The sequence below is a fragment of the Lolium perenne genome, chromosome 6 (genome assembly GCF_019359855.2).
Source record: "Lolium perenne isolate Kyuss_39 chromosome 6, Kyuss_2.0, whole genome shotgun sequence".
Taxonomy (NCBI): Eukaryota; Viridiplantae; Streptophyta; class Magnoliopsida; order Poales; family Poaceae; genus Lolium; species Lolium perenne.
The window spans coordinates 6,919,127-6,941,962 of NC_067249.2; the positions used below are offsets into that span (position 1 = coordinate 6,919,127).

Genomic DNA, 22,836 nt, shown 5'->3' on the forward strand with positions numbered 1-22,836 from the left:
ACATTGGGTTCATTGACCCGAACACAATGCATGTCAAAACCATAGATGATCCCCTCTATAACAAGGATACACCGCAGACTTTGCTAAGGTTTTTGAAGCGACAACGTGACAAAAAGCTAATACTTTGGCCTTACAACTTCGAGTGAGTCTTCTTGTCTTATAACACATTATATTTTGCTCACCGTATGTCAAAATTTTAACTAATGACTACATATTGAAACGTGCGTAGGTTTCACTTTATTCTTCTCGTCATCAATTTGGAAATTGGAGAAGTTGAAGTCTTGGACTCACTAAGCAAAGAAAAGGATCTATACGTGTCTTGTTTTTTAATGCTCGAAGGTAATTTTAATTCTTATCGGTTTGTTTCGTTAATTTCCTGCTTTGAACTAATTGATGACTCTTTTATGCTTTTTCTTTTGTCGAGCAGCGTATGGCAAACTTTCATCAAGGAAGATACGTCCCGTGAATGGCCACCGAAGCTGCGATGGCGTGCGAAAGTAAGTAGTACTACCTAGGTCCACACACCTTTCAATTATCATACTTGACTATTGTTTGATTGAATTATATTCTTGTAAAGAAATGCCCGCAACAACCTCCGGGGACCGATCTCTGTGGATTCTTCGTTTGCGAGTACATCCGCAGAATTGTCAACGAGAGAACGAATAATGAAAGAAATAAAGAGGTACAAAAACAATCTTCACAAATTTGTTTTGTTATCATAAGTTGTGCTGAGTTTCAGTAATAGTTGTTTCATGTATTCATTTGTATCTTATTCTTTTATAGTTGGCAAGAAAGCGGAACAAGCTCTCAATTGATGACCGCTTCATAGCAATAGGCGAGGAATTGGCGGGATTTTTCCTTCGGGACGTCATACCACCACTCGCAGAGCACCACAATGAATGAAGATGTACATGTTACATATATCGTTGACTCGAAGAGTACCACTATGCTACATGTAATAGACATATATAGAGTACGCCTCGGAGAGCACCACTATGCATGAAGATCGATCTTCATGCATAGTGCTACTTAATTTGCGATCTCATGCAATAACATGTGTGTTATATTATATGCACCAACTTGCTATGCATCATCTTGATCTTCATGTACTACCTAAACCCAAACGCGTTTCTGGTGCATCGACGCGATATGAATCAAACCGATATCCCTAAACCTCTCCAAAACCCTAAAAAGCCAATTCTCTGCCGCGGCAGAGATTTGGGAAAATTCCCTGCCGCGGGGGGAACCTTTGGTACCGGTTCGTATTACCAACCGGTACCAAAGATCCTTAGCCCTGAGCTCTCCTGGTGGCCCACGTGGAGGCCCGTTTTATACCGGTTCGTAAGCAACCGGTACGAAAGAGGGGGGGGCTTTAGTGCCGAATAATTTGTACCGGTTGCAAAACCGGTACGAATGGCCCTCTGGAACCGGTATAGATGAGCGTTTTTCTACTAGTGATACAAGGCCCTTACATAGACAGCGAACACACGACCTCACACAATCGACACCGCCTCCACTAACCCATGCACACATGCACTAATCCCGGCCACTAGCTTGACCTGGCCAACACATACGCGCAGCTACCTAACAACCTCAACATGCACTAACCACTCACGTACGTAGACTACCGATTCACTCGGCGCTAACACCACTAACACACACGTACATGCAGCTAACAGTCTAGAATATATAAAGCTGGGCCATATGGCCTTCTCTTTAAAACAGTCCAGAATATGCACAGCAGCTTCTCGCCACTAGTAGAAAAAGAGGCTTCCATCCGCCCCCATTAGTCCCCAAAATATACGAACCGCAACTAAAGGGGTCTTTAGTCGCGGTTCGGGAGGCGACCCGCGACTAAAGACCTGGGCCCAGCGCGCTCGGTGGCCACCTGGTGGACGGGAGGAGCTTCAGTCGCGGTTGGCCAGGCCAACCGCGACTAAAGGTCCTCAGGCCTGGCCCGAATGCCTTTAGTCGCGGTTGGCCAGGCCAACCGGGACTAAAGGCCCATCCCTATGAAAGGCAACTCAGCTCACTTCACTTAGCCATTTGGTGCCACTTCTCTTCACAATCTTCACAAGGGGTGGTGGGTTTGCTTTTGGTTCCTCTTATGCACACAAGGTGTTCGATGAAATGCCCGAGAGCATGAAACAAACATGATATGAAATGTCCGAGCCACACTTGAGCTTTCTCATTTATTTTTCCTCCTCGATCGCGGTTAGCAACTTGAACCTTTCATGTGTCATTGATAAAATATGCATGTGTGTAGTTCATTGTTTAATTTCTATTATTTCTAGCTAGTTAGTTTAACAAATGCAAGATGGTTAATTATATACTTTATATAATAATAATGCAGATGAATCGGCAATGGATGTATGGTAACCGACTCTCCGGCGAGTTCACTACGGGTTTGAAAGATTTCCTCGTAGTGGCTAATGCGAACAAGCAGGGGGGTTTTGTTATCTGTCCATGTGTTGGCTGTAAGAATCAGAAGGGTTACTCTTCCTCAAGAGAAGTTCACCTGCACCTGCTTCGGCACGGTTTCATGCCAAGCTATAATTGTTGGACCAAGCATGGAGAAAGAGGGGTTATAATGGAAGAAGATGAAGAAGGGGATGATATCATCGATGACAACTTTCCTGATCATTTCGGTGATACTTTCATGGAGGATGCTGAAGGAGGGGAAGGTGAAGGGGAAGGTGAAGGGGAAGGTGAAGAAGAGGCACGTGATGAGCCCGTTGATGATCTTGGTCGGACCATTGCTGATGCACGGAGAGGCTGCGAAACTGAAAATGAGAGGGAGAATTTAGATCGCATGTTAGAGGATCACAAAAAGTCGCTGTACCCAGGATGCGATAATGGTCTGAAAAAGCTGGGCTGCACACTGGATTTGCTGAAATGGAAGGCACAGGAAGGTCTATCTGACTCAGGATTTGAAAAGTTGCTGAAAATGATGAAGAATATGTTTCCAAAGAATAACGAGTTGCCCGCCAGTACGTACGAAGCAAAGAAGGTTGTCTGCCCTCTAGGTTTAGAGGTTCTGAAGATACATGCATGCATTAACGACTGCATCCTCTACCGCGGTGAATGCGAGAATTTGAATGAATGCCCGGTATGCACTGCATTGCGTTATAAGATCAGAGGCGATGACCCTGGTGACGATGTTGAGGGCGAGAAACCCAGAAAGAGGGTTCCCGCCAAGGTGATGTGGTATGCTCCAATAATACCACGGTTGAAACGTCTGTTCAGGAACAAAGAGCATGCCAAGTTGTTGCGATGGCACAAAGATGACCGGCATCCGGAATGGTTTCAAGGTCGTGCCAGCTACGCTCTTACCAAAGAAGAGAAGGTCATCTTTTTTGAATGCCTGAGCAGTATGAAAGTCCCGTCTGGCTTCTCGTCGAATATAAAGGGAATAATAAACATGGCGGATAAAAAGTTCCAAAACCTGAAGTCTCACGACTGCCACGTGATTATGACGCAATTGCTTCCGATTGCTTTGAGGGGGCTCCTACCGGAAAATGTTCGAGCAGCCATTGTGAAGCTATGTGCATTCCTCAATACAATCTCTCAGAGGGTAATCAATCCAGAAGATCTACCACGGTTACAGAACGATGTGGTCCAATGTCTTGTCAGTTTCGAGTTGGTGTTTCCACCATCCTTCTTCAATATTATGACGCACCTACTGGTTCACCTAGTCGAAGAGATTTCCATTCTCGGTCATGTATTTCTACACAATATGTTCCCCTTTGAGAGGTTCATGGGAGTATTAAAGAAATATGTTCGTAACCGTGCTAGGCCAGAAGGAAGCATCGCCAAGAGCTATGGAAATGAGGAGGTAATTGAGTTTTGTGTTGACTATGTTCCTGACCTTAAGCCGATTGGTATTCCTCAATCGTGGCACGAGGGGAGACTAAGTGGAAAAGGCACGATCGGAAGGAAATCAACGATATGTATGGACGGCCATTCTATGACTGAAGTACACCACACAGTTCTGCAAAATTCCAGCTTGGTGGCTCCGTACTTCGAGAAACACAAGAATATTTTACGCTCGGACAACCCGGGGAAGCCTGAATCCTGGATTAGAAAGGCCCACATGGAGACTTTCGGCGGTTGGTTGCGAAAACATTTAATGAATGACAATGATGTTGGAGATCAGCTGTACATGTTAGCCAAGACACCATCTTCGACTATAACGACTTTCCAAGGGTACGAGATAAATGGGAATACATTTTACACGATCGCCCAAGATAAAAAGAGCACCAACCAAAACAGTGGTGTCCGCTTTGATGCAGCAACCGAGAATGGGCAAAAGGTCACATATTATGGTTAAATAGAGGAGATATGGGAACTTGACTATGGACCCTCCTTTAAGGTCCCTTTGTTCCGGTGCAAAGGGTTCAAGCTAACAGGAGGTGGGGTAAAGGTGGACGAGTAATACGGAATGACAATGGTGGATTTCAATAATCTTGGTTACCTTGACGAACCATTCGTCCTAGCCAAAGATGTCGCTCAGGTTTACTATGTGAAGGACATGAGTAGCAAACCGAGGAAACGGAAAGATAAGAAAACGATCAGTACATCATGCGATGATCCAAAGCGCCACATTGTTCTTTCAGGGAAAAGAAACATCGTGGGAGTGGAGGATAAGACAGACATGTCAGAAGATTATAATATGTTTGGTGAAATTCCGCCCTTCAAAGTGAACACTGACCCAAGCATTAAGTTAAATGATGAGGATGCTTCATGGATACGACACAATCGTAAGCAAGCAAGGACACAAGGGAAGAAATGATGTGTAATAATTTATTGTACCAAACTTTGTTGAATGGATCATGTGAATTATATTATCTGTGATGTGTTTGGTGTCCATTTTCGAATGATTCGATTGATTCGAGATACCACTGATGATACATGAAATTTGAACTACAACCAATGATGTGAAGGACATGCCTAGGCCTAGGAGTACATCTTGGAATGTTGGAGTGATTTAGTCATGCTCCTGCCTAGGCGTATAATATGCATACTCGTAGTCTTCATAGTCGCCACCGTTGTACTGGTAGTCATCGCCTTCTAAGTTGCCGCCGTCGTCGTCGCTGCCGTCGTCGCTGTCGTCGGGCGGCGCTCGTGGCTCGAACTGAGGGTAGCGTAGGCGGGGGATATCGCCGGCCGTGATGTAGTCCATGACGCTCTGTAGAGTCCGGCCGTACCACCATAGCCGACGGCCGGCCTCGTGGAAGTTCCCAGGAGGCAGACCGTCATCCTCATACCTGGCGAGCGCCCTCTCACGCCGATTGATGAAGAAGGCGTTCCAAGTATACTGGTTATCGGGATGCCAGCGGGGATTCATCCGCTGCTCCGGCGTGAGGTCGAGGTAGTAGTGGTTCGTGATGGCCGCCCTTCGCGCAGTACCCTGAGGGACGGGAGGGACCGGCACGCCTCCGGCGCTTAGGCTCCAGCCGGCGGGGACGCGGTAGGCCGGTGGGCAAGGGTAGTTCGAGGCGCAAAGCTCCTCCACCTGCTGGTAGGTTAGAGTGGGTACGGTGGAAGCCATGAGAGAGTGATGAGAGATTGTAGAGATGTGATAATGCTGGCCAAGCCGGGCTACATATATGTAGTGGGAAATGGCAGGAAAAATGGGAGCGGGAAGACAGGAGGCGGGAAGAAAGTGGCGGGAAGAAAGAGACTGGAAGAAAGTGGTGGGAAGAAAGAGGCGGGAAGAAAGAGACGGGAAGCGGGAGGCGGGAAGACAGGCAAGAAATGGCAGGAAGAACTGGTGGGAAGCGGGGGGCGGGAAGACAGAAGGCGGAAAGACAGAGGCGGGAAGACAGATGAGGGAAGAAATTGGATTTTTCTGAATTTTTGATATATTACTTGTATTTTTAAGATTTTGAAATGAATTAGTTTTATTTTTCTGAATTTTTTGATATATTATTTGTATTTTAAAGATTTTGAAATGAATTAGTTTTAATTTTCTGAATTTTTTAATATATTATTTGTATTTTTAAGATTTTGAAATGAATTAGTTTTATTTTTCTGAATTTTTTGATATATTATTTGTATTTTTAAGAGTTTGAAATGAATTAGTTTTATTTTTCTGAATTTTTTGATATATTATTTGTATTTTTAAGATTTTCAAATGAAAAGTATTTGGCGGGAACCAAAATTCCGGCGAAAAAACCCTTTAGTCGCGGTTGGTGGGTTCCCCTATATATTCGCGCGCCGCGAACGGCGGTTCATTCTCTCTTCATCTTCCTCGAAATCGTCTGCGCCGCGCTCTCAGACGACGCCGTCAGGCTGCTCCGGAGCCGCCCCTCGACGCCGCCGTCAACTGCTCAACGCCGCCGCCCTCGCCCGCCGCCATCGACGCCGCCTCCGTCGTCGTCCCCGGGCCGATACATCCTTGCCCGCACACCGCGCGCGCCTCCCCCGTACGTCGTCGATCGCCGCGTTGCCGCCGCGCGCCGTCTGGCCGTGTCCCCGCGCCGTCTGGCAGTGTCCTCGCGCCGCTCGTCGTTCCCCGCGCAGCGCCCGCTGCTTGCCGGCGCCGCCGTCACACAACGCGCAGCGCCGCCGTCACACAACGCGCAGCGCCGCCGCTTGCCGGCAGGCCGGCCGCCGTCACGCCGCGCGAGAGGATCGAGAGGCCGCCGGGAGCGCGCAACAGAGAGGCTTCTCTCTATTTATTTTTTATTTTTAATTAACTTAAAAATTGTTAATCAAAATTGTAAACTTAAAATTTTGTAAACTTAAAATTTGTTAATTAAAATAGTTCTAACTAACTTAAAATAGTTCTAAGTAACTTAATTAAAATTAAATGAAAAATAGTTCTAAGTAATTTAATTAAACTTAAATTAAAAATACTTCTAAATAACTCTAATTGAAAATATAATAGTTCTAAATAGTAATTAAATTAAATTTTAACTTGAATTGAAAATAGTTCTATGTATATTGCAACTTAAAAAAAAACAACTTATAAAAAATTTAACTTGACGCCGCCCGTGTTCCCGGCCAATACGACGACCACCGCCGCCGCGCGTCCGCGCGTGTCCCAAAACGACCGCCGCGCGCCCGCGTTGTCCCAAAACTAGTTCAAATAATTACAAAGTTTGGAATTTTGAAGTTTGGCATGTTAAGTAAAAAAAAATAACGCCACCGCCGTCCCCCTTTCGCCACCGCCCTTTCGCCACCGCCGCCCCCCTTTCGCCACCGCCACCGCCCCCTTCTTTACTTAATTAATTAGTTTTTACTACATGTTTTCAGGAGTGACATATGGCGGACGATAGAGCCGACCCGATTAGGGAAAACTATAATGCGGAAGTTGAGGCACATCTTTTCGGCATCATAAACGGCGACATTCCTTATGTGCCGGCCGAAGAAGATGAAGAAGAGGATGTCTCTTCTTATCTGAACCTTGACGGTGAAGGTGAAGATCGTCAACAAGGAATGGACACTGTCGATGGAGGTCAATCGTTGACAAACGGCGATGGAGATAAGCAATTAGCAACCACCTCCGGCGAGGTATATATATACATTGAGCCTCTGGTGATACAAATTTACCGATTTGAATAAATATGTGTATTAACTCGACTCTCTTTCTTATTTTAGCCCTCGGCCGGATCGTCGAAAAAATCGGTGAAGACAAAGCGTGGCAAAACCAAGACGCTAAAACAAGGAGTAACATATAACATCGATGTTATCAGTGCAACCGGCAGGCCGCTGGAGCCCGAAGCGCATTATACCAAGTTCGTCAACCAATGCGGAGTCGTTGTTAGAGACAACGTCCCGATCACCGTCCAGGAATGGCATGAGCCAGTGAAGGCACGTGTTGGTTTCAGTTTTGTCAACAAGAGAACGAAAAAGGAATGCTGGAGAAAGCTTATGGAGCATTTCATTCTACCCCCGGAATACAACAAATACGATGAAGAGGGTAACGAGGTGGAGGGTGGACGTCAGAGGAGGAGGCTAGTCAAAGAGTTCGCTCTTCAGAAGATGGCCGAAGCATTCCGGACCTACAAGAAAAATTTAGCAGCTAAATATGTTGAGAAGGGGAAGACTCCGGATTTCAATGGACAGTATGAGAAGCTGAAAGATGATTGGTCCGAATTTGTGAGGCAAAAGCAATCGGAGCATTTCAAGGCCATATCGGAAAAAAATAAGGCAAATGCGGCTAAGAAAACGTACAATCATATTATGGGGCCAGGAGGATACCGCCTTTCGGAGCCTAAGTGGCAGAAGATGGAGGACGACCTGAGGCAGCGAGGAATCCCTCTAGGTACAGAGGGATGGGACCCAAGGGCCAAAAGCTGGTGGTACGGGCATGGGGGATCGCTAGACCCGGTGAAAGGGGAGTGTGTTCACCGACAGACAAAGTTTAAACCCACCGAAGCCCTTATTGACGCAATGACCAAAGCTCAAGAGGGGAAGATCAGGTTCAACAGAGAGAACGACGCGCTGACATTTGCCCTCGGGAATCCTGAACACGGAGGACGTGTACGAGGCAAAGGCGCCATTCCGTGGAAAGTCGGGTTTTCCTAGGAAAATGACCCGTACAGTTACAGAAGCCGTAAGAGAAAGACGGATCGGGATGCAGATCTTGTGGGGCACTTGGCATCGGAACTCTATGAGATGAAGAAAATTGTGACTGAACTAGTAAAAGAAAGATCATCGTCACGGCCACATGAAGATCATCCAGCGGATGTCGGAAGCCAGCAGCGGAGAAGCAGCGTGGCTTCCACGGAGGCCCCGCCGACTGATGCTAATGCACCCTTGCTAGCCCCGGCTGATGCTAATGCACCCTTGCTGGCCCCGGCTGATGCTAATGCACCCTTGCTACCCCCGGCTGGTGCTAATGCACCGACGATCGATATTACTGCACCGGAGCCTCATCGCTACCCCGTGGACGATGTAAAGGAGATGAAAGAATGTAATCTGCATTATCCAATGGGGAACATTTCCATGAAGGTAGCCATCGGCACTGCTTTACCCTGTACACCTGGAGCACTCCACCACAACAACCCCATTGAAGATGGTTATGCTCGTGTCACGGTGGAAGACATAGTCCAAGGGTTTGAGAACCTGGAGATTGACTATGCTACACCCGAAGGGGAGAAAAGACTTGGAGATGTCAAGCGCCAGTTCATTCTATGGAAAAATAAGTTCATCAAGTTTCCACCTCCGGCGGGTAAGCAGACGCCGCCCCCAGTCCGCCTCCGGCGGGTACGCCGCCCCCCAATCCACCTCCGGCGAAGAAGCAGAAGCAGTCCTGGACTATTAACCCGGACCCTTATGTACCTAAGACCACAAAGGTACCGGAGCCATCACTGAAGCCTCTCCTCCCAAGGCCTTCGGAACGTAGTGTCGAGGAAAGTGACGCGGCCGCGGCTGCTCATCATGAGAAATGGAAGGCGGAAATGAAGGCGAAAAGAGAGCCTGAGCCCAAGCCAGTATTTTCTGAGAAGGAAAAAAAAGTGGGCTAAGTCATTTTTGAGCACACCGTCCCAAGCCGAGAAGAATATGCCTGACGAATATGGACGTGAACTTCGTAGGCAAGCACTCATATTGAAGAAGAAGAAAGACTTGGCGGAGAAGGAGAAGAAAGCCTTGGAGGAGGAGAAAGAAGAAAGTAAAAAAAGCGGGAAACAAGTTGCCCAGCTCGGGGAACAAAATAAACAATCGATCCCCCCGCTCATAGTGAAAGCCGCCGGTCCGGATGCTGAACTAATGGACCCCGCTATCATAGAAGCTGCGACAGCACAGGGAATGACTGTAACGGGTGCCAGAGAAAAAGCGGCCGAGATCGGTATGACTCTTCGTGCAGTGTTAGGTCTTGAGGAGGCGCCAATGAGTGAGTTAGCAATTACATATGTGCCGAATGGGCCTCTCGTCGAGCCTGCGCAGGAAGAGGATCTACCAGCACAAATGCAAAATCTGCTACGTTGGTACAAGTGTTACATAAAAAATAACGCCGGCAAAGAATATATTTATGCGGAAGTTAGACATGAACATCACTTCAAACATTACTATGTAACAGTTCATATGAGTGAATTGTTCCAGTTGTTCAATCTGCGCGAGCTCGACAAATCTATCATCAGTTGCTACGTTCTGTAAGTGATTTATTTCTACCTCATCTTGTTCATTGCCTGCACTATATATATTGTCCTAACTATATTGTTGTGTACGTATTATGCAGAATGAAGATTGGGGAATGCCAAAAAAGGAACATCCATGATGTTGGGTTCATTGACCCACATATCGTTAATGGATATGTGTTAGAAAGACACCCCCGCGACGTGGAGCAAGACCTGTGGGATTTTCTTACAAAGCAGCAACTCAAAAATCAAATTCTATTTCCTTACCATTTTGGGTGAGTGTTTTTGTCTTGAGCAAATTCTCTTTTGTTTACTCCATGCATGGTATGTCTAATCGATGAGTTATGCATGACTGTGCATGTATTGTGTCCGCAGGTTCCACTGGATTCTGCTCATAATTGAATTTCACACCTCCAGAGTTCTCATCATGGACTCTCTGAATATGGATCCAAAGCTTTGGGTCGACATAAGAAATATGCTGCAAAAGTAATTATTTTCAATCATTTACGCTCTATATCTATCGGCCTCTTTCGTTCATTTCCTAATATGAAGTAATTAATAACTTCCTTGTTCATTTAATTTTCTTTGCCCTGTAGGGTTTGGAGACGGTTCTCAGATCAAACGGTCGGTGAATTCAAAAAAGAGCTATAATTTAGAAGGTTACTGTCTGGGGATATTCAGCCACCGTGGACCAATCTATGTGGATACTATGTTTGTGAGTTCATCCGGAGATACACCTCTGAGCGGAAGCCATCGGATAACAACGTCAAGAGGAATAACTTCCGGAAGACGCTTAGTCCAGAAGCTCGCTTCCGACCAATTCAAGAGGAACTAGCAGGATTTTTGATGAGGGAAGTCCTCCATCCTAAAGGAGAACACTATTACAAGGACGTAGAACTTCTGATGCCGTAAATTGTGTATGGAAACTTGTTCGAAATTGTATATGGTCATCCGAGATTGAATATATATTGTATATTCCTCTTGAATTCTTCTTGGTTCTAATTTCAAACTTGTTTGAAATTGTACATTCATATGCATGTATATAGTAGCGTAGAATATGTGTACTGAAACTTCTTCAAAATTAAAATAAAACACAAAATAAAATATAAAAGTAAAACAATACAAATTAAAAAGACACCAGATTTAGGGGGGGGGGGGGGGCTAAAACCCTAAACCTGCGGAGGCCTTTAGTCGCGGTTGGCCAGGCCAACAGCGACTAAAGGTCCTCCGCCCCGATGCACGCCTGCCGCCCACGTGGACGGGCCTTTAGTCGCGGTTCGTAAGCAACCGCGACTAAAGGGGGGGGCCTTTAGTCGCGCAACCGGGATTAATGGCTGTTGCGAACCGGGATTAATTGCCCTTTTTCTACCAGTGGCGCCACAGTCGGTGTCTAGCCGTTCTCTCCGCATCGCACGGATCAGCAGCATCTCACCTAGCATCAGCTGGAACACTGGCACTGGCTTCGTACGTGTCGCACGTAACAGCCTACTGATCTTCAACTAACTACATATCTAGAAAATATAAATATGTAATCTCGAAAGTAGATACAATCATACAATAACAAGATTAGAGCTAACAATTTCTCCCCTAAACTTGACATAACAACTTATCTGATCACCTGCTACTTCTTGCTACTCTCATCGTCCTCATATTTCCTTGGACGACGCTATCACAACACTGGTCATCACGATGTTGCCGCGGCGTCTCACCGCAAAACTTGTTGGCTTCACACCAACTCTTCATGATGATGATGGCATCGCCCCACCGTTGTCGGCCTCGCGCCGACTCTCCTCGAGATGACCGCATCGCACCGTTGCCACCTCGTGATGGCATCACACTGTTGTCTTCTCATGGCAGCATCACACCGCCGTCTTCTCCTAGCAGCATCACACCGTCGCCTTCTCCTTGTGGCATCGCACCACAACCGGCTGCTAGCGGCATCACACCGTCAACAACCTTCGCCTCGCGCCGTCGACCTTCACATTGCATGGAGTTCGTCACCGTCATCGCCTTGTTGCCGCAGCATCACACCGCGGTCTTCTCTTCACGTGGACGACGCCTTCTTGACGCCGATCACCACGCCATGCCCATCCAGCATCATAGCGCCCCCACCAGCCTCATCACGCAGCTGCACTCCATCTCATATGGAGTGCGTTGCGCCGCCTTCGTGGATCTTCGTGGCTCTGATACCAACTGTTGGGCTGAATCTCTCAGCCCCTTTCTTCTTCTACCTATGAACTCTTTTGTCTCTCAAGAGCACATACCAAGGAAGAAGAATATAGACTTTGCACGTGGCTACATTTTTCTATGCCTTCTCATTTCTAAATAAACAAGATACAAGACCTTTATATAGGCAGCGAACACACCACCTGACACAATCGACACCACCTCCACTAACCACTAGTGGAAAACAGGCCTAATGTCGCGGGCCGTAAGACCCTTTTGTCGCGGGCGGCCAGCCGCGACAACGGGGGCGCGACAAAAAGTAGGGCCTTTTGTCGCGGGACGCTTACCACCCGCGTGATACGTCTCAAACGTATCTATAATTTCTTATGTTCCATGCTAGTTTTATGACAATACTCACATGTTTTATATACACTATATCATTTTGATGCATTTTCCGGCACTAACCTATTAACAAGATGCCGAAGCGCCAGTTCCTGTTTTCTGCTGTTTTTGGTTTCAGAAATCCTACACAGGAAATATTCTCGGAATTGGACGAAACAAAAGCCCACGGTCTTATTTTCCACGGAGCCTTCCAGAAGTCCGAAGAGGAGACGAAGAGGGGCGACGAGGCGGCCACACCCTAGGGGGGCACGGCCCCACCCCTGGCCGCGCCGCCCTATGGGGTGGGCCCCTCGAGCGTCCCCCGACTCTGCCCCTTCGCCTATTTATTCTCTCCGTCGCGAAAACCCTAGTACCGAGAGCCACGATACGAGAAAACATACTGTGACGCCGTCGCTGCTAATCCCATCTCGGGGGATTCAGGAGATCGCCTCCGGCACCCTGCCGGAGAGGGGAATCATCACCGGAGGGCTCTACATCACCATGCCCGCCTCCGGACTGATGCGTGAGTAGTGCATCCTTGGACTATGGGTCCATAGCAGTAGTTAGATGGTTGTCTTCTCCTCTTGTGCTATCATGTTTAGATCTTGTGAGCTGCCTATCATGATCAAGATCATCTATTTGTAATGCTACATGTTGTGTTTGTCGGGATCCGATGAATATGGAATACTATGTCAAGTTGATTATTGATCTATCATATATGTGTTGTTTATGATCTTGGATGCTCTCCGTTGCTAGTAGAGGCTCTGGCCAAGTTGATACTTGTAACTCCAAGAGGGAGTATTTATGCTCGATAGTGGGTTCATGCCTCCATTGAATGCAGGACAGTGACAGAAAGTTCTAAGGTTGTGGATGTGCTGTTGCCACTAGGGATAAAACATCAATGCTTTGTCTAAGGATATTTGTATTGTTTACATTACGCACAGTACTTAATGCAATTGTCTGTTGTTTGCAACTTAATACTGGAAGGGGTGCAGATGCTAACCCGAAGGTGGACTTTTTAGGCATAGATGCATGCTGGATAGCGGTCTATGTTCTTTGTCGTAATGCCCTAAGTAAATCTCATATTAGTCATCATGATATGTATGTGCATTGTTATGCCCTCTCTATTTGTCAATGGCCCAACTGTAATTTGTTCACCCAACATGCTATTTATCTTATTGGAGAGACACCACTAGTGAACTGTGGACCCCGGTCCATTCTTTTACATTTGAAATACAATCTACTGCAATCATTGTTCTCTGCTGTTCTTTGCAAACAAACATCATTCTCCACACCATACGTTTAATCCTTTGTTTACAGCAAGCCGGTGAGATTGACAACCTCACTGTTAAGTTGGGGCAAAGTATTTTGATTGTGTTGTGCAAGTTTCACGTTGGCGCCGGAATCCCTGGTGTTGCGCCGCACTACACTCCTCCGCCAACTACCTTCACGTGGCCTTCATCTCCTACTAGTTCGATAACCTTCGTTTCTTACTGAGGGAAAACTTGTTGCTGTACGCATCACACCTTCCTCTTGGGGTTCCCAACGGACGTGTGCTTTACCGTCACAAGCACCGCGACATAAGGTCCACCACGTGGCGGCCACGGGGCGCGCAGGGGACACCCCCTTTTGTCGCGCGTGGTAATACAGCCCGGGACAAAAGGCCCTCTACGTGGCGCGCGCAGGACGCTCCTCCTTTAGGGTTTGAGGGGTGCAGCCACCCCCCTCCCGCCACCGCCCCCCTTTTATTTCATTTTTTCATTTCAAAATAAAATTTTCATATATTTGAACGCTACTACAGAAGATGTACACATTCATGCATTATATATAGATCGAGCAAACAAATATTCGAAGCAAAAGTCTATTCGTAGACTCCTTACATATACATGAAGCTCACGACTACCGGGACTAGAGCCCGTCGTCTATTCAAACTATTACACGGGGATCATGACCATTTGCTATTTGGACTAAACCTGCCTTTGTCATCTATAATTTCTCTCATCAGAAGTCACGCCACTTCCTCCGCCATTCCTAGTAGGTGTTCGCGTGGTTGGAGCTTCTCCCGCATGAACTCGACCTATATAGGAAAATGAGATGAATATGACTATATCAATCTTGATAACGAAATATTGACGATAATAAATTAAAGTTGTGAATGTTATTGTTTACGTTGAATCTATTATCGTTCTTCTCAGTGGTTAACATGCGAATGTACTCGCAAACGTAGTATCCACATAGATTCGTCCCCTGTGGCTGCTGGTCGCACGGTACAGGAGTAAATGTTAGCTTCTCTGCGAAGTTATCCTTATTGTTCTTCTTGAAAGCTCTCCAAATCCTACTAGGCAAAAGAATGATTGAATGAGTGTATAATTAATTGATATCTCACGAAATGATTGAAATTACCTCTGGAGCAACTTCTGCAAGTCAAGGAACCCTTCCAGGCCTCTACTCAATGGGTCCCTTACTTCAACTATTCCCTTATCAACTTGAATGTCTAGCAGAATCCAGTGGAAACTGCGCATGTTTATATATATATATATATATACGTTATGAATTACACTTAACATCGAGCAAGAAAAATTGAATGTGTACAACAGATCAGTAAGACTCTCAACCCTGTAGTTGTAAGGAAACAATATTGAATCACAGAAATGTTGCTCCGTTATAAACCTTAGTAGGTTTCCCCCCGTTTCTTCGTCTTTATCCCTTACCGTGTCATGATGTACTTTATCTGGGTCAACAAACCCAATATTGGTTATATTCTTTATTCTGCATTCATCGATCTTCAGTCTGCATAAGAGAGTACATAAGATATAGTGAGTATATGCAATGAACAGGAACAACTGAATGAACAGTAACTTATATGTAGTTAACAACTTACAAGCAATAGCAGCTCATGAGAGATTTGTCGAGGGAGTCTAAATTGAATAACTGCCAGAGTTCGGAAATCTCAATATGGAGTTTCCATGGCGTCAGAGCACGTCCGAATGGTAGGTTCTACGCCGAGATACGCGCCGGTCCCTTCGGCCTCACCCTCGGCACGTACAACACGCCGGAGATGGCGGCGCGCGCTTACGACGCGGCCGCGTGGCGATTTCGGCGGCCACGTCGCGACATGAACTTCCCAGACGTCGAATCGCTAGAGGAGGCGGAGTTCATCGCGCCAGCACCGTGCCTCGTCGACGACGAGGACCGTCGCCGCCACCGCCAGGTGCAGCGCCGGATCGCCATCGCCGAGCACGATGAGGAGTTGATGCGCCAGTGGAGGGCGTAGTTCCCCAGCGACGTCGACAACACCGACGCGTTCTTCGCTGACCTCAGGGCACAGTGCAGGTCCGACAGGCGCCACCGTCGGGCCGTCGCCGAGTTCGAGCTCGACAACCCGAATACAACTTGGGCCGACAACGACCCTCGGTGGGACGACATTTGGACCGAGACAACCTCCGACGACGAGTTGAGTAGACTAGTCGTTTATCTATTTTAATTGTATTTTCAATGTTTTTTAGACTATGTTTGATCTTCTATGTTCTACAAAAATATGTAACCTTTTCTGTCGGTGGAACGAATAAGGACGCATGTGTAACGCGGGACTAAAGATGTCGCTCAGGTTTTATATGTGAAGGACATGAGTAGAAAACCGAGGAAAAATGAAAGATAAGAAAATGAGTACATCATGCGATGATCCAAAGGCCTAGGAGTACATCTTGGAATGTTGGAGTGATTTAGTCATACTCCTGCCTAGGCATATAATATGCATACTCGTAGTCTTCGTAGTCGCCTCCGTTGTACTGGTAGTCGTCGCCTTCTAAGTTGCCGCCGTCGTCATCGCTGCCGTCGCTGTCGTCGGGGGCGCTCGTGGCTCGAACCTCGACTGGTACTGAGGGTAGCGCAGGCGGGGTATTCAAAATGTTCAGGCAGTGGAATAACGAACTTAAAAGGTTTACAAATTATCCACACATGAAACTCCACCTCTACAATGGAGTGCTAACGCGTATTGTAGGTGGCGCGGCGAAGCGCGCTTGTCATTCTAGTATTATATGATGACCCGACGAGCGATGAACCTGCAGGATCTATCTTATTACGCAGCAAAAGCTACTACCTTGTTTTTTTTAGAACTAAAAGCTACTACCTTGTGGAGACCTATATACCGGCCAGTGCTCACAGTCCCTGGGAGGTTACCTTGATTCTAAAAAGTATGGCCCACCAAACAAAAGGAGAATGGTAGCCTGGCATAGAGGCCCTCTTTGTGTTTGTGCTAATAGTTTTTCCAGACTACTATGGCAAAATCCTATATATCACGGCAAATCGTATTTTAGGTCAACACGTCCGTTAGCATCATGACCCGTAGAAGGTGCGGTGCATGGGCCTGCCCCGTTAAATTCCGATGGTGTAACATCCCAAATTTTCAAACAAAGAAGAAAATGATCCTTCCTATTTCCAAAAATGAGGACCAACAGAAACTTTTAGTAAATGAGGTACTATGCATGGTGATCATGCTTATATGTTGTGATATTGCCATGATTGTTTGTGGAAGTATTTTGAAATGATCTTAAACCCTAAACCCAATCCTTTTCACCATCCAAGTTAAAAACAAAATAAAAAGAAATTAAATAAAAAAAGGGCCTATGTGCCTATGGCTACTTTTGGTAAAACCTTTACCTAGGCTTTTCTACCTTGTTTAGATGTTCTGAAAACATCAACAAACCTAACCTAGTACTTACCAACCAAATCAAGTGAGAAACAAAAATCAAATAAACATATGCATAGAGGCATATGTGGCACATAGCCATAATACCAAATCTTGACCTATGCCATTATACTTGGCCCAAATGGTTTGAAACCCTTACTAAACTTAATCTAACACTCCATGAACTCAAAACAAAGACCTTTGGTCAAAGAAAAGGAAAAGAAAATAAAAACATAAAATGCACATATGTGAGTATGGCCAAATTTGCAAATCTTTAACCTAGCCCATTTTGGCTTGTACCAATGCATGTGAAACACCAACATATCAATATCAAACACTTTTGCATCAAAGAAAAACAAATCAAAGCAAAGGAAATATCAAAATTCAACTACATATGATAATGGACAATTTGCACTTTTATAACATCATGCCCACTTTGAGCCCCTGGTTTGGCAGATTCTTAAACTAAAACCCCTCACTTATTTCCACCTCATCCAAGACCCTATCAAGATGAACATTTTTGGTGTTGACCATCATGGTTGACTCTGCCTAGTTTGACCAATAGAAAGGTGACAAGTGGAGACTTTGAAACAAAGTGTAGATCATCCCCATTTTGAAACTTTGCAAACCAGCACCATTCTTCACACCACCACCACCATTCTACTCCAAATATTATTTGAATCTCTTCCACCAAAAATATTTGCAAAATTCCAAAATTAATTTCTTGCGACCATTTCATCGAGCACTTGGCATGCATAAATCTGAAAATGCAATACACTCTTTTACCCATTGGTTTCTTGACTACACCATCACCACTTTGGTCATCATTGACTTCTCCTTGCATCCTCTGAGCAATGCCAGGCATTGGTACCACTGCTCCTTGATGGAAATGATCAAAACCAAGACCATGCCGAGCCCTAGGTCACTCACCATGCCCTTCCCCTCTCCTCTCACATCCAGCTCACCTCACCATGTCAGCCGCCTCCCTCTCACTTCCCTGCACACGTTGGACCCAGCCCTCGACCAAGTAGACGCGTGCAACGATCAGCAAGGGACGTGCCCACGTCAGCCTAGACACGCTAGAGCATGCACGGGCATGACGCAGAGCACGCCAGAGCGCGTCGTCGCCTCGTCGCCTCCAACCTCCCCCTGACCTCAGCTTCTGCACGGAGCCTCGCCACGGTACCAGTAAGCTCCCAGACACCCCCATCTCCCAGCTCAAGCACTGTCGCCATCGTCACCATCGACGACTTTCCGCCACGGTACTGCACGCGCGCATCACGCTCCTGCTCGCTACGGACCCCCGTTTTCAGTGCCTTCAAGCGCGTCGTGATCGCCGTGACGTAGGGAAGAGAGCAGCATCACCGCCCACTCCTCTCCGCCACTGTGCCATCGTCGCCATGATCGACCGAACCATGCCGCGCTGCCCTCACTCGCTCGCTATAAAAGGAGGCACCCCTGGACGATTTCTTCACACCACCTGCTTCTCCTCTCATCCCTGAGTCTCCACGGCCACTTCCCCTCTCCGATTCAGCCCTAGCTCGCCGGAATTTAGCCGGAGCATCCGCTGCAGTAGCAAGACACCGTCGTCGATTTCATCCATCCCCGGAGCTCCCACTACCACCGTTGAGCTCGCCGTCATCGACAACGACCAGCAGCATCGACGCCGTTGATCGCCGGAGCCTAGGATCGCCGCCGACCCCCTCCCCTCGCCGCGCCAGAGCCTCCCTCTCGCCGTCGACGATGAAGGCCCTCGGCCGTTCGATCGCGATCTAATCGTGCGGCCGCCTTCGCTCATACCGCTTCGGTGAGTAAGTGGCACTGACAGCCTTGCCCCACCTGTCAGGTGGCCCGTCGCGTGCGTGGCGCGCTAGTTGGGCTGGCCCAGCTCTCTCTCCCCCTCTGCGGCCCAACTTCGTTCCCGCGCCCCCGTTTGAATTCAAATTTCGTTTTATTTTATTTCAGCATTTTTGCATACTGATGCCTGGCTAGAAATTAAATATCTCAAAATCTACTTGGCCAAATTTAGTGAATTTGATATTGTTGGAAAGCCTGTAAAATTATCTACCCAACCACATTGGATTCAACCACATACCTATTGTAGAAATAATGTGGCAACAATAACAAGGCAGAGAGTTTTCAGTTTTCAAATAAATTTATAAACTCAACCATTTTGAATTTTGAGGTGATTCCACCTCTCATAATTCACATTTCAAGTACCCTAATTGTTTATGCAAAAATATGATATAGTTGTTTCAAAGGATCATGGGCTAGAGCAAAATAATGGCTATGGAGCCATTTCTAGTCCATTTAAATTATCTCAATTAATTTGTTTAAATAGTATGAGAGTTACTCTCTCCTTTAAATCATTATCTTAAGTAATCCAATATGAGGTAATGACCTTAGTTTGTAGCACCTCATATTTAATTACTTAATGGTATTAAATTGTTCCATAGTAGTATTTAAATTGCATGAGATGGAGTATCTCATTTAAATCTTTTTCCCCAAATGATAAATATGAAGTATTGACCTTGGTCAACATGTGATCATACCCTGTTATTTGAGGAGATTAAATCTTAAGAAGATTCAATGAGAGGAAATTATTTTTCTCCAAAGGCAATAAATAGAAACCCTAATCCCTATTTCAATGAGAGGAAATTATTTTTGCTAACACAAAGTAAGAAAACCCTAGCATAATTTTGGATAAATGTTAAGTGATGATGCTAGATCATCTTGAGTGAGCCATTAAGGCTAATTAGTCCACTTAAGTATTGTTTGGTGATTGTATCCTCGTATTCGTTTATAGACGCTAGTACCGGAGACTATCAGGAGGAGGTGGTCTACTTTGAAGAAGAGGAAGAGAATTTTGATCACTACACCAATCAAGGCAAGTTAACACTCTTGCAAAGTTCCCAAGTGCAAAGCTCTAATGGAGCAAGGCACCATTACACTTACTTTTCTGTTCAAGGATCCAATCCCAAGTTTTATTCTTACAAGCTTTTACTTTGGTTATTTAAAACTTACTTTTATAGTTAACTTTGGTCTAAGTATAGAGTTTTACAAGAGTATCAAACTTAGCCTAGATAGCTACAAGTTAGCTAGCACCCCTCATGACTAGTTGCTAGTGCTAAACTAAAATTGTTTACTCTAGATGGGAACTTGTGAAAACCAATGACTTTGAAAACCTTGGAATGATGAGTCATTCTATTGAAAGATTTTGAAGGTGAATGTGACTTGTGAATGACATGGTGAACTTTACAAAAACTGATGGTTGGGTTCGGATGCGATACCATTCCAATTCTTGAGTACCCCCACAATACCTGATTATGGGTAAAGGCTTAACTAGAAATTTATGTGCTTTAGTATGGGTTCCCTCTAAACAAGCGTCATCGGGGTTATGCCGAGGGCTGCCTCCACAAAGAAATGTGAAATGATGTGAAATGACGTGAAATGAGGTGAATGTCCGGCCCAAGCCCTGTGCAGTTCCCAGGCTGATAGTTTGTCTTCACTGGGAGGCCAAGCTCATGGGGAGAGGTGCCTATACTAGGGTATGTAAGTGAAAGGTTATGGTTGGTAGTCCGCACACGGAGTGTGATAAATCAGGGCCAGTTAACCCTGACAGATTATTGCAAATGTTGTGGCAAAAGTGTGCGACCTCTGCAGAGTGTAAAACTATTCGAATAGCCATGTCCACGGTTATGGACGGTTGGAAAGGCCATACTGTTCCGTCATCAGAACTTTTCAAAAATATGACATGTGACTGGTGACTTGAAACTTGAAAGGTGAATTTGACTTGAATCACAACTAAGTTGTGGGAATGACACTAATGTTCCCACTTGAGTTAGTTAGCCAATCAAAGAGTCTTTTATTACTAAAGTGCTTATGAAAGGAAACTGGCTTTATGCAAATGAACCTAGAGCTTAGAACCCCCTTACTATAGTTGTGTAGTGCTTACACTAGTTTTAGTTTGCGAGTACTTTAAAGTACTCATGGCTTTGTCCCTGGCTATTCAAATGGCCAGACGATGAGGAGGAGTATCAGAACCAGGAAGAAGGACAGCAGGACGTCTACGATAACTAGGACCACTCCTGACGTCAACAGTTGCCTGTGGAACAGATGGACCTCTACTACATATTCCCGCTATTGTGTTATGTAAATGATCAGTAGATCAAGTGTTGTAATGAGACTGGATCATGTGATCCTTTTTGTTGTAAGACAATTATGCGTTGTAATGAATGATGTGTTATGATATCAATCTATTATGTCTCGCAAAAACAATATTCCTGGGATTGCGAGGTATGGCATAATAGGCATCTGGACTTAAAAATCCGGGTGTTGACAAGTTGGTATCAGAGCCATTGTTTGACCTTAGGAGACCCTAGTTAGAATGGACGTCTGAAAAACTTAGTTTTAAAACCAATGAGGTGAATATTTATGAAAACTTATTCTCCCTCTTATCCTGGAGATCTTTTTCAAAATAAGAAATTCATGCTTCACTTTTCTTGAAGATTCTACATAAAAGTTTGCACACTTGATCACTTCACTAACTTACCCATCCCAAATGGTTCACAGATGGAGTACAACTGTGAGTCCTATCAGCTTGGCCACGGAGGAAGCCTAATGTTCGAGAAGGATTTGAAGCAACTAGTTGAATATCTAGGACGCCCGTATCCCGAGTTCTTTGGAGTACCACTCAATAATCAACCAGGAGGACAACCTCGGTGGGAAGTTACTGCAGATCTACGAGGAAAGCTTGGAGCCCCAATATGGGAAACCATCTGGTTTTCTGTAACGGGAAACACATGGAAGGATGGAATAGCCAAAGCCATGCAGGAAGCCATTGCCCGTCTGTGTGGACAAAATGTGAACAAGCTCAAGAACACTCGCTTCATCTACTACCCAAGACATGACCCCATGGGAAGACCAATAACCATGACACCGCACCCGGAGATGAACCACTATGTTGCATACCTAGACTTCATGCTGTACAAGACCCGCAAGGAGTTGGACAACGCCCTCGCCGTTCGCCAAGCACATTACCCATGAAGACGAAGAATCCACCCTGAAGAGTAGTATCACTAAAGCACTTGAGTAGGTGTGAGTTTGTATCAGGATCCCCTTGTATCATAGAATGAATAAATGGTTTTTCAAACCAACGGTGTGTTAGCTTTGTAATGTGTGATGCTTGGTATGAATGAAAAAGTGTTGTTGGTTTTTACCCCCGCAACACGACTCAAGTTTTCAAGTTATGAACTTTTTAAACTTTAACCAAACAAACCATAGAAATTTCGCTCTTATCTTATCATCTACCTCAATGTTCAGATGGCCCCTCCAACCCGCAGCACCAACCAAGACGCCATGCTGCAGATGTTGCAGATGATGATGGCAGACCGAGAAGCTGAGAGAGCTGAAAGACAAGCCAATATTGCTGCACTACAACAGATAGCTCAGAACAATCAAGGCCATGGAAACCACGATCACCCTGGATCGAAGCTGAAGAACTTTCAGAACACC

At 45.7% G+C, this 22,836-nt stretch overlaps 1 long non-coding RNA gene across 1 annotated transcript; it reads left to right on the forward strand.

Annotated features, from left to right (window-relative positions):
* The first annotated feature begins 422 nt into the window (after nucleotides 1–422).
* On the forward strand, nucleotides 423–1,449 carry LOC127309000 (uncharacterized). Its single transcript, XR_007856907.2, has 3 exons — nucleotides 423–497; nucleotides 578–682; nucleotides 784–1,449. It is a non-coding gene; the product is annotated as an uncharacterized lncRNA (long non-coding RNA).
* Nucleotides 1,450–22,836: the final 21,387 nt, after the last annotated feature.